General features: G+C 51.0%; 1 protein-coding gene across 1 annotated transcript in view; it reads left to right on the top strand.

Annotated features, from left to right (window-relative positions):
* Positions 1-13005, top strand: part of CUX2 (cut like homeobox 2) — a 259022-nt gene that overhangs the window by 50288 nt on the left and 195729 nt on the right. The window lies entirely within an intron of this gene.

Raw genomic sequence — 13005 nt, 5'->3', positions numbered from 1 at the left:
GCCCCTTTACCTCTCTGTTCCACGGTCTCCTCTGTAACATAGGGGTGATTTCCCCCTTCCCCATCTCTTGGCATCCTTGGCTTCAGTGAGTGTCAAATGAGAAGATCCCTGAGCCAGCGCCTTACAGGGAACAGCAAAACCCCCGAACCCCCACCCCCACCCAGAGCTCGTGAGTATTCCCAGGGGGACAAGGCCCCTGGTGTTCAAGGTAGAACTCTCTTATTTAGTCCAGTGGTGTTTCAGAGGTGCCGCAGTCTAATCTGCTTAACACAGATACCGACTACTGGTTTTCTTTCCTTTTCCTTGTAAAGACTAGTTTGGGGCTCTCTTCCCTTCTCTCTCTTATCTCAGGGGAGGTGCTGAGAAACAGTGCCATCACCAAACTGAAGGTTCCAAAACAAGCATCAGCATTTATGGAGCCTCTACTGTGTGCCAAGGCCCCTCTGTATGTTACTGCCTTCTTTGTCTTCTGGGTTAGGGGCACGGGTGATGGAGTCCAACAAACTGGGGTCTATGTCCAGCTGTGCCATGTCCTGGCTAATTGGAGCCACTTGCAGCCTCAATTTGCACACCAGTGTAAGGGGTCACTCTTTTAGACTCACCTGGGAAGGTTGCCAAAAGAGTCAGTGAGTCCACTCCAGCCAGGGGCAGGGCGACTGGGTACAGTGCTGGAACAGAGAATGGCCTCAGTAAGAGGCAGCTGGCGATAAATAATTCTGGGAGGTTGGCCTCGGTGTTACTGTTCAGGGAGGGAAGTGATATTTACAGCACGAAAGCTGCCAAGGTAAATTTCCTGACTCAGCCATGCCCTTTCCACGAAGGTCTGGAGGAGACACAGCTGGGGTCATTGCTGGCCAAGGTCAAGTGTAACCGGATGGCCTGTGCTCCCTGTGCAGCCCCTCTAGTACAGGGAGAAACTCCATGGGGCCATTGAGGGGTACAGGATTGGGCCACCTCATCTTGGTAGCCCAACTGACAGGGCCCATTTTGATTTTTTACCCCAGCCAGCCTGGAACTTTCCCAAAGCCCAGACAATTGTCACCCATGGTTTTATGCACTTTTCATAGAATAGCATTATATTAGTTTCCTAGGGCTACCATGACAAATTACCACCAGCTGGGTGGCTTAAAACAAGAGATTTGTTGTCTCACGGTTCTGGAGGCCAGAAGTTCGAAATCAGGGTGTCAGCAGGGCCACGCTCCCTCTGAAGGCTCTAAGGGAGGATCCTTCCTTATCCCTTTCAGCTTTTGGTGGTGGCCGGCAGTCCTTGGTGTTCCTTGGCTTGCAGTTGTGTCACTCCGATCTCAGCCTCCATTGTCACATGGCTGTCCTTTCTCTGTGTGTCCTCTCCTCTTCTTATAAGGACAATAGTCATTGAATTTGGGGTTCACCCTAATCCAGTATGACCTCATCTTTCGAATTACATCTGCAAAGACCCTTTTTCCCAATCAGGTCATAATCGGAGGTTCTGGCCGTAGTCGGGACATGAATTTGTGTGTGGGCGTGGGGAACGCTCTTCAGCTCAGTACAGACGTTTTCAGAAAATGCTGCAAGCACGTGTCCTTCTCACTGTGAGCTTTGTTAGGAGTTCTTTGGGGAAGTGGGAAGGGGGTGTGGGGATGACTCCCTCAACCGTGGGCAGGAAAAAGGGCTCCAAGTGTTAGTCTTAAATGCTGCCAGAAAAAACTGAGACTTGGGGTCTTTACTGCTTTTGGGAGGAGGAGCAGAGGCTGAGCTAAGGTCTGCGGTTGTTCGAGTTTCCTTGGTTTTTGAAAACTTGCTTTTCCCTGAGCCTCAGTTTTCCTCTCTGTAAACTGGGGATAATAACAGCACCTTCCCTTCGAGGTGGTTGTGAAGCCATCACATAAGGATTTTAATGCTAGAGACTCGTGAGTCCAGGGTCTCATTGTTTGGACAGAGAATCTGGGACTGAGAGGACAGCCATGACTTGAAGTTACAAGCTTAGAATCAGGACTGGATGTGGTGCTCCAAGAACAGTGCTCTCTCCTCTCAAATCCAGCCTGGGTTCCTGCCAGTGATTGGATAGGAGGGTCTGAGCCCTTTATCGTAAAACTAATGAATGTGTATTTAGAAGCTAATCTTCACAGTGATCCTGTGCATTGGGGACTGCTGCCGTCCCTGTTTTACAGATAAGGAAACTGAGGCTCCTGGAGGTTTAAGTTACCTGCCCAAGGCCACTCAGCTGTAGGTGGTGGAGCTGAGATTTGAATGCAGGTATGTCCAAGTCCACTTCTCTGGTTCCGTCTCCCTTCCTTAGGCTCCTCCATGCCTCAGTTTCCCCATCTGTAAAATGACATCTCCTCCGGGTTCCTGACTCCAGCAGAATTGTGCTGAGTACGAGGCCCAGAGCGTTACATAACCCTGGTTTGCTCAGGAGAGTGTCTCAGCTTCCCTGTCTCCTGTTCCACACACCACAGCCACTTGAGATTTTCACACAGACGGGAACTGTTTGTGGGGTGGTGAGCAAGTGAGAGTGTGTGTGTGTGTGTGTGTTTGCAACAAATATTTTATAATAGACAAGCCTTGTCTGCCACTTCTAAAAGTAGTGGGGGGAAAAAAAACCCACTTTGACAAAGTAAAAATAACCCAAAGCCTGAGTCACTGAAGTCACTGAACTCAGCCAGAAGTGGCTGCTCTGAGCTTGGCTACTTCTGCTTGCCCAGAGGCAGTGGGTCAAGGGCCAGAGGTTTGGGGGATGGACACCTGGGCTTTTAGGGGGAAAGTGCCAATGGTTAGTTTGTGGGTGTAATGCCTGTCCATCTATGGTTTTGTTTTTTTTTTCCTGCAGGAGGAAATGTCTCCTTAAAATGCTCCTTATTCTCTCTCTTAAAAGTGACTTGACAGTTGATAATTTTGCCCTAGTGACGGACACCTTAGAACTTTTATTTCTCGGAGGCCAAACATTGATGTTGTGTGAAATGGGAGCTTGGCGGAGCCTTTGTGCGGATCTTGAGCTTCCTGAAAAGTTTATTTACTGTGACTGTGATCTGCAGAGCGAATTGATGTTTGTCTGTAGTCATTTGCACCAGCAAGGAGGGGAAAATGCATGACTGCACTTTCCTTGGAAGACTTGCAAGGCTGTTTAAATAAGTAGCTAATAGCAAACTTTCAATAGCAGACAGGCAGCTTGATGGACATGGTACAGTGTATTATTAACCATAAGCAGGCTTAATCTTTCCCCCATGTTTTAGGGGAAACCTTATAACCTTCTGGCCAAGGAATTCATGAGAACCAGGTATTTGAAGCTGAGCAAAATTATCCTGGCTGTTCCAGTGGCAGAATCGATAATTCCAAGAGACGCGTGAAAGAGGCGAAGCAGAGTCTCTGTCTGGGTCCCACGTGAGCTGCCCCAGCCTCCTCCTTGTGGCTGGGAGGTCAGGAGAAGGGGGGCCGGAGCTGGCAGGAGGAGGTGAGGGTCATACCAGGAACCTGGCTTTTCCACCAGGAAAGTAACTTTTGCTGTTGCCTCCTGCTTGGAGGGTCTGTGAGGACAGGGAACAGGGATATGTGTCTTCCTGCTGGGCCCTCGTTACAGTGCCTGACCCTTTGGTGGCACCCACCATTTTAAGCGATAGAAAGGATTTATGTGATTGTCCAGCGAATGTCTGTCTTGCCCCTCAGAACCAGAAGTTTTTGCAGCCTGGAAAGCATCATGTTTAACCAGGAGGGCTCTCTTGATCTCTGAGAGAAAGTAGACTCCCTTTGTTATAAAGTCTCCCCTCAGTTCCCTACCTGACGCTTGCTGCCCTTGGGAGTGAGGGAACCTTCAGTGTCTGTCTTTCCCCCATTAGCTGGTCACCTGCAAGGGTGCGGGGACTCATCATGTTCCCTGTAGTCTCCCCAGCCACTCTCTGGAGTCTCGTAAAGGCTCAGCAACTGTTTGTTGAATGACTGGCATGGATTTTGCTGGGAAGGAAACAGCTGTGGCTAAGAGCATGAAGGTCAGGTAACCTTGGGATTAAATTCTGGTCTATTAAATTCTGGTCTGTTAACTGCTGTCTTCAGGCAAGTGGCTTGCCTTCTCTGGGTCTTTGTTTCCTAGTCTGGAAAATAGGTTAATGGAGGAAGTGCCTTCACCATCTTAAATGTTTCCTCGTTCGTAAAATAAGTGGAATGCTACCTTCCTGAAGGGCCGTACTGAGGAGTAAATGAGAGAATGCTAGTGGAGGACCCAGCATAAGGTCCAGCATAAAGCTGGTGTTCAGTAAGTTAGAGCTGTTACTATTAATAATGTTTGATTGATATTACTATTATTATTATTGCTCTCCATGACCCCAGGGAACTCACAACCTCTGTTTTGTCTGCTTTGAACACTATTGCCCCCTTTCAAGATCTTGGAGCCATAATAGGGGACACACTACTCCAGACCTGTGCAGAGTCAGGAAATGCTGGTCTAAAGCGCTTGACACTGAAACTGGGCTGGAGGGAACCCCCACACACAAATCGTGGCGGCTCTGGTGGGTCTGTTCTGTGCTGGAGCCATGAGCTGCCCCCAGGGTGCCGGACCTGAGCTCCCACCCCACCCTTTCCTCCAGCAAGGGTGCAGGGGCCGGGAAGTTTCACAACCCCCAAAGCCAAATAGAGCTAGCAGTGAATCAGGGGCAGGAGACAGTTTGAGGGGCTCAACCACACCTGATAAGAGTGTCTCATGGATGAGTGACAGCCCCTGAATTATCCGTGCCACTGAGCCTCACCTCACAGTGTGGAGAACCAAGAGCTGCCTGACACTCAGAGCTTTATCATCACCAGAGCCAGAGCCCGGTTTACATTCCCGCAGCTGCCCAGAAGGTCCAAAGTGGAACCTCTCTGGGTATGGGGAGGTGGGACCATGGTCTCAAGTTCCCCAGCTGCCTGGGCCAAGGCTCTTTGTCCTCCCTGGGCTGCTCTCTTCCCCTCTGGCCTTTCTTCCTACTCTTCAGAAGCCAGTTGGGTTTGCCCAAAATATCACCATAATGACCCTTATGCATGGAGCAGAGTGGGAGGCCAGACCCCATGTTGGGTACTCCCTATGTGGGATCTCAGGAGCTTTTATTACTTACATTTTTGAGATGAGAAAACTGAGGCTCAGAGAGATAAAGTCAGTTGCCTGAGGCCACACAGCCTTCCTCTCACCTGTCCCTCTTCCCAGTTTAGTTGTGTCTCCAGCCTCCTCTTTCCCTTCAGAAAGCAGGGGCAGCTCAGCCATTGGGCAGGCGTGTGAGTGGAGCTGGAATTGTCCAAGAGACCCAGCCAGACGAGGGTAGATGTTGGCCTCAAGATAAAGTGTTAAGCCCTAAAAGTAGGGTCTTGCCAACCCATGTGGCAGAGCCCAGCACCCCTAGGGACCCTGTGCTGGGGGTCTTTCCTGTCCCTTCCTCAGGGTCCCACCTGTCTTTAAAAGAACACATAGCCTACCTCATGGTAACCCTGTCCCGACTGCTGACAGGAGCCCAAGGAAGGTGATGTGGGAGCCTCAGACCTGTGTGAGTCCCCTGAGGCCCACAAGGTAGCCTTGGAATGAAGACCCACATTGTTCTGGGTAGATCATGTACTCAGATACTCAGGTGCCTCTCTTGGGGTGGTGAGCCCTGTCATCTCCCCCACTTCCTGTGTCATTTCTGGTAGGAGGGCCTTCCTTCCTCTGCTCACATGCTAACCCTCAAGCGTTCCACCTTCAGACTGGAGCATGGGGAGTTGCAGAGGAAGCTGAGGCATCTGGATCTTTCCTTTTGGCTTGATTTATTAGAAACAAAGTAATACGAGAGCTTAGAGCAAGGCACCAGGCCACAGAGGGAGCTTGAAAAATATATTCATCACAGCAGTAATCACTAATACATATTAATGTGTCTACTCTGGGCCAGATATGGGTAGCCTCTAGATAAATAAAATGGGACTCCTGCTCTCAAGAGGGTCACCAGGGAGAGAAGACCACCCATGACAGCACAAGATGGAGGTTTCTTCGGCACTGGGTACTTGCTGTGCAGGGGCTTAGAGTCAGGAGCTGGGAAGGAGCCTCAAAGAAACTCTTTGCCGCAAGTCTGGAAAGATGTGTTTCCCACGCAGGGAATTACGGTTGCCATTCTTTTACACCAGGGAACAGCATCAGACACAGGGAACAGCATGGGCACTGGCACAGACACTGGGGACTGGTGACTCATTCAGTTGGAGATCAAGGTCAGCTTGGAGCTGGTGGTGGATGTCAGATCAGGCAGGACCTCCTGGGCCACCATGTAGAGATTGGACTTTTCCTGGAGGCTCAGGGTGAGGATTTAGGGATTTAATTCTAAGAGCTGCAGGAAGCCATGGAGAGGTTTGAGCCTGGAGTGGCAGTGACGGAAGCCAGTTACCTTTTGCAAGGAGCCCTCAGGCCACCCTGGAGAGGAGGGATTGTGAGGGGGTAAGATCAGAGTCAGGGAGACCAGGAGGAGCTACTGCAGTCATCCAGGCCTGTGTCGCGGGGAGGGGGCCTGGGCCGGGCCGTGGCATTGGGACTACCCAGTAGAGGACCGATGCAGGAAGATCCAAGAGGCCCCAGAGGGAGGGCTCTGAGGCTGCTGTGAGCCATCTGCTGACATTTCTCTTTTTCATCCCACATTTTTATGCTCGGGGCCTGTGGAGCCTTGATTGCTAACATAGCAATGTGGAAACATTTGGGTACAGCCCCCTCCAGCCCCAGGGCAGAGCAGATAAGAGCTGCGAGCCAGCCAGAGCCAGTGTCACATCATCTCTCTAGCAATGACTTACTTAGGTCTCCCTTTCCTGGTCTCTGTCTTTGGATGTGGAGGAGGAAGGCTGTGAGCCATGGTGCTTCAGCCAGCACGAGCTCTTTGTTCATTTACTCACTCAGCAGCCACCTATTGGGCTAATGCTGTGCCCGGTGCAGGGAGACCTGGAGGGACACGGCAGACTGCCCCCTGCGCTTGGGGAGTCCCTAGTCCCCATAGCTACTGGAGACAGACCCAGGGACAGCTGGGTAGAACCAGCTTGGGGAGAGCTGTCCCTTAAGCGGGGAGCCCAGGAGCCCGTGGGAGCTGAGGAGAGGTGCTCAACACAGTCTGGGAGGCCTAGGAAACTTCTGGAAGGAGGTCACCTACATTATATCTCAGTAAAGGCAGGAACTGGGTTGCCCCCTTCAACATGGGATAACATGGGATCCCTGGACCCCCAACAGTATGGTATGGAGTGACTTGGAAGCTGAGACCTGAAGGATCACCAGGTACAGCTCTGGCAAAGAGACAAGAAAGTGTTCTAGGAGGAGGGAACAGCTTGGGCAAAGGCTCGGAGGTGGCTTTGCAGAAATCACCTGTTCAGAGTACCTGGGACCTTAAGGGTGAGCAGGATGGGGCAAGAGCTGAGGCTGGAGGCTGTATTTTGGGTCTAGGCCTCTGAGCTCATAAAAATAGCTCATTGTCTTTCACAAACTAGTCTGTGGTTTCCCTTCTCGCTTAAGTCCTTGCCAAGCCTGGAAATCCAGATTGAGTCACGGCTGGGAGGTGCGAGGTGAGGCTTGAGTTTGCAGGCAGGGCGAGTTGTGGGGTGGGAGGTGGAGGACGGTGCCCCAGTTCACACCGAGCCCGCCATTTGTCAGGGGGCATAGCCATCATTTGAAAGCTTCCTTCCTAGTGTGTGGTGCTCATGTTGGATGGCACGACTGGATCCGCAGGGATCCCGGCTGGAGCAAGACAGAGTTCTCCAGAGGAAGTTTGGGGGTATATCTCTTTGCTTTATTGGGTGTAGCATCAGTGGGATTCTGCAGGGATGATGTAAAATAAAAGCCAGGTGGCCAGCAGGCCCCTGGGTCAGCACCCCTCGTGCCGGGTGACCTGTAGGCGTAGGGCGTAAGGCCTGGAACCCTGCGTCCGTCCCCTTGCTGCCCAGTACGGCCGGCGGGTGGCCCAGCAGGCGAGGTACCGTCTGGCTGGTTGGAGAGCCAAAGAGGTAATGCTAATGTCTTTTAAAATTAGAATGAAAATGTTTATTGCAGAGAGCAGAACCTGCGTCAGCGCGGAGTCCTGTGGGAAGGGGACTGCTTTATCGCAGCCTTTCGGCTTTATTTTTGCACATTCGCTCTTTACTTGCCGGTGGTGCTGTGTGACAGGCCCTTGGAGTGGGCTCAGGCTGCCAGGCTGGGGCTGGAAAGACGGCACTGCCGCCTGTGTCTGGACGCCCCTGCCCAGGGTAAGCGCCAGGACGTGCCATCGGTGGGGAGGACCTGTGGGCATGAGAGCAGGAGGCTGTGACTGTGTATGTGTCCCTGTGCCCTTATATGCGTCCAGCCAGGTGTGTGTGGCGGGTTTGGGTCTCCGTGTGTCTTTTTCTGCGTGCATTACGGCTTTGCAAGGGCTGTCCACGTGCGATACTGGGTGTGACTCTTTGTGTGTGTGTCTTTCTGTGTTGTCCTTTTGCCTTTGGGAGGTGGTCATGGGTGTGGCGGGGTCTGGGTCTGGGCATGTTTCTCTGTGGCCCTGCGTGTCTTTTTCTATCTGTGCGTGGATGTGTGTGAGCATCTTGGAGGGGCACATGGGTGCGTGAGTGTGGGTCTGTGTGGGTGTGTGTCCATCCATACAGCCGTGTGTGTGCACATGTGAGTATGACCGTGTGTGTAATAGGAGTGTGTGAGTGTGTGAGCATGCATTTGAACACATGCTCATGTGTAGCGGAGAGTGTCTCGTGGGTGAGTATGTTGTGTGAGAGTGTGTTGTGTGCATGTTGAACATGAAGGCATGTTGCATGTGAGCACCCATTGCATGTGAGAGCGTAAGCCATGCTGTGTGTGCGTGCACACATGTGAGAGAATGTAACATGTCGAGGGTGCATGTGTTGCATGTGAGAGCGTGTGTGGCACTCTCCCATCCTCTCCCGTTTGGAGTCCCTGGCAGAGCTGTCTTTGGGTAACTCAGCCTGTCACACACCTTCCTGGGTTCGAGAATACAGTGGGCCAGCACTGTTGACAGGCTGCCAGACTCCCACCTGGCCCTGACTGCAGTCAGAGGCTCAGGAAACCTCCAGGTGCCTCTGAGGATGGCGCCGTTTTGAACCCACTCTGCTCCCGCTGTGGTGTTGTTGAGCTTTGCCCCTGCAGCTTGGGCCATGTGAGCAATGGATGCTTTGTTTCTGGGTGCTGCTTTCTAAATATAAAGTTATTTTATGAAACAGAATGTGCTTTTTCAGGGCGTGCCTACCCCTGGCAATGAGAGCCCCTGGTTGACAGTTGTTGGTCTTGCCTGGGGGGAGGCTGGCACCCTGGGCTTGGTTGCCCCGAGCTGGGTAGTGGGGGCTCCGGCCCTAGCCCTGGAGGTGATCAGAGCTTCTGCAGGGGCCACAGCAGCCCTGAGCCCTGCCACCCACAGGGCTCAACCTGCTATAATTGCTTCTCTAGGGCAGAAAACCCACCCCCTGAGGGAACCTGGTGGCCAGAGAGCTTCTCCACGGGGCCAGAGGAACCACTTTTTAATCCCTGTCTCCCTCCAGCTCACCTCCTTGTCACTGAGATTTGTCTTGTGGTATCACCCTATGCAGGACAGGGTGGCTGGTATGAGAGAGCTGGATTTTACAGAGTAGAAACCAGGTACTGTGCAAAATTCAGTATAATCAGGAAGTAGTGCGAAATGTAATTCGGGAGCCTGGCTTCAAATGCTGTGTGTGGCCTTGAGTGTGTTGGTCAGCTTCTCTGAGCCTCAGTCTTATCATCTGTAAAGTGGGAATTGTGCCCGACAGCCTCAGGGCTGTCTCTCAGTTGTTACCTTGGGGCCTTTCTTGAACACAGCAGTTTTACATGGGCTGACAGCCGGGTTCATTGTGTCCTACTTGCATTGTGATCATGGGCAAGTCATCCTGTCTGTGCCTGTTTTCTTACTTGTAAAATTGGGCTAACAATAGTACCTACTGCATGAGATGTTGTGAGGGTTAAATTTCTTACTTTACATAAAAGGTTAGATTAAGTGCTGTAGAGCATGAGCTATCATTGTTATTTCTGGAATGCCTGAACCCAGATTAAAATATCCCGTCAGCACACAATATCATCTTCTTTTTTTAAAAACACAACTTGTAACCCACTCTTTCTGCAGCTTTGCCCACTCTGTGCCAACAGGCAGCTGCTGTGTGCCAGGCATCTGACTGGGAGTGCCCAGGGCATCATGGCATGGGTTGTGGGGTGGGTATTCTGCATGGGTGGGCTGGGTCAAATGCTATGCTGTCTCTCCTCCAACGATTTGGCAAGGCGGGTACAGACTCGGTTAAGTCACTCTGGGCAGCAGCCAGGGGTGAGAGCCAACCGGCAAGAGAGCCACCTGGCAGTTCTCCCTGCCGGGGTGGATCCAGCAAGCTTGGGCTTGTGGTGGCTGTGGGCACCCTAAACTGTTTTGTGCACTTGTCAAAAGGCAACTGACATCTGAGCATTGGCGGCAGACAGCAGAGGGGAGAGCCGAGTACAGAGGGCTGTTTTCCCCCAGCCTGACACCGCATGGTGCCCTGAGCCCACCTGCCTTAAACCATGTCAGGGGCACACTGATGATGAAATACTCCATTTGGCTGGGCAAAGCCCTTCACGTGAGTAAGGCTGTGTCCTAAAACACTTTATGGGCATTATCTCATCTAGTGTACGTACAAACCTTTTGAAGTAAGTCCTACTTATTTCTACTTTACAAAGGAAAAAGCTGAGGGCCGGAGATGTTTTGGAATCTTCCAGATCTGGGTAGAAATTCTGGTTCCTTCAGTTGCTCCGTGACTTCAGGCCAGTTACTTAACCTCTCTGAGCCTCCAATTCCCCACTTCTTAGGGTTGTAGCAAGGGTTCAAAGGAATATGTAGTTAAAATGTAGTTAAATGTAGTTTAAGTGTAGTTCAAACAGTTAGCCTGGCATCTGGTATGGTAAACAGTTTTTTAAGAAGGTTGTTGTTATTACTATGACTCTTATTTCATCTTTTTGCAAGGGAACGTTCCTTGCCAGTTTAACAGAGATACCGAGAAGGTTCAAATTCGATGTCTTGAGGTCTGCAAGGAAGGGGGTATTTTTAGGAGGAGGAAACCATTTTATTATTATTGGCAGCAGGTAAGTTTGTAAGTTTCCCGTCTAGTGGGGGACACTACTCTTATCTTCAGGGTCTTATCTGCTTGTGTGGGCGGAGCCTCTTTGTTTCACGGAAGAGAAACTCCCCAGGGTTTTTGCCCCCATGCTCATTTCTGTAACCAGACTCATTCAGACGCTTTGAGCAAAAGGTGTCTGGTGTGTAGTAATTGCTCAACAAATGCTCTTCGGATGGGTGGATGGATCATGCTCCTGAGTTTACTGCAGCTAAGGGAGTGATTGGATTCAGGGGCAACGTGGCAGCTTCCCACAGAAGAGGGGGCCTGATCTAGGCACCTCCCCTTCAGAGATGCACACTTTGCAGAGCTGTGGGTGCATGGAACATTTCCTGGAGTTAATCGCTTAACTGTGATTGTGATGGCCAGAGGTAGGATGATGGCAGAAAACTGAGACACTATCCCACACCTCAAAGACCAGGGAATGGGTTCGAGGCAGTGAATATGACCTTGACGGACAGGTAAGCATTGACTGTGGGGGGAATGTCATTCATTCAGTGAATATTTTCTGTGCTTAGTGCCGGGATGCAGGGAGACGCCTTGTGGACTCAAGTGAAAGAGAAGAACTGATGATGTGTGAATCTCGAATAGACTTTTCAGGGATTATGTCACAGTGAGGTAGAATTCGGGGCCACTCTCCACTGTAATGGGCAGGACTCTTGTGTTTGTATGAGAGAAACTCACCTGGTGCCAGCTTAAATCAAAAAGGATTTTTATTGGCTCACATGACCTGAAAGTTCCAGGTTATCTGGCTTCAGGCATGGCTGTATCCTGCAGCTCAAATGTTATCTCATCCTACTCGTCTCCTAGCTCAGCTTTCCTCTGTGTGGGTGACCTTTGTTCTCAGCCAGGGTTCTCCCCTGACAGCTCTCTTTCACCAGCATGGCAACTCTCGGGGAAAGAAAGCCCCTTTTTCCTAGTAGCTCTAGCAAAAGTCCCAGGATTCACTCTACTTGGACCAGCTTGGATCCTTGCACTTGCCCAAGCTGTTCTGACCACCTGGAGTGCTCTCCTCCCTTCTGCGTATCCCAAACCTACCTGCCTTTCAAGTCCTGCTTGAGCTCCATAGCTTCTATCTATAGTCTTCTTCTCCTTTTGCCTTTATCGTTTTTTTTGCATTTTTCTCTCTCTCGGAGCACAAATCATCTTTTTTCCTGCTTTGTATCTAATTCAGCTGCATCCTGGCTGCATTGTGTTCACATCAAGTAGGCCAGAATCCCTGACAGGCCAGTTTCATTTCTTACCTTTCTGTCTCCTGCCCCGTACATAATATAAATAACTTGAGAGATACCTAATAAGTGCTTGTTAGTGGATTTGGGGCATTAAGGATTTAATTTAGACGCCAAATCCCAGGATGGCTCATGGGAGGTCATGGGTCAGCAGGGTCCAAAGGGAATCCCAGGACTCATCTTGCTGAACTGTTCATTTGTAATTGGATCCCAAAGACTTGGGCCTCTCAGGAGGCCAGTGAGGAGATGGGAAAGGGGGTAGGGGCTCAGTTCAGAAGCTGGGCTTTCCCAGGTTCAAATCCCAGCTCTGTGCCCTTCTGGCTGTGTGACGTGGGACAAGTTGCTTCACCTCTCTGTGCTACTCGTTCCTTGTCTGTAAAATGAGATCATTCACACAGTGGGTTTAAGGAAAGGGCCTGGGACACAGCAAGCGCTCATTGACTGTTCACCATTATCATTACTACCGTGCTGTGTTCAGGGTCACCAGGTAGAGAGGGATTATAAACTCCATTCCTATTTACTAGAGGAGGAAATAGCAGCGCAGTGAGCTTCAGAGACACCCTCAAGATCACAGGATGGCTCCCCACCCCACTCACCTCGACTCCCATTTCAGCCCTTAATCTTCATGTTGGCTGTCCTTTTTGAGACCACGTGAGCTTGCAGCCCAGTGTGGCCCTCAGGGAATGTTGACGCC

This window comes from Phocoena phocoena, chromosome 13, assembly GCF_963924675.1.
Source record: "Phocoena phocoena chromosome 13, mPhoPho1.1, whole genome shotgun sequence".
NCBI lineage: Eukaryota > Metazoa > Chordata > Mammalia > Artiodactyla > Phocoenidae > Phocoena > Phocoena phocoena.
The sequence above is the reverse complement of the archived record's forward strand: the minus strand, read 5'-3'. Positions and strand labels throughout refer to the sequence as shown.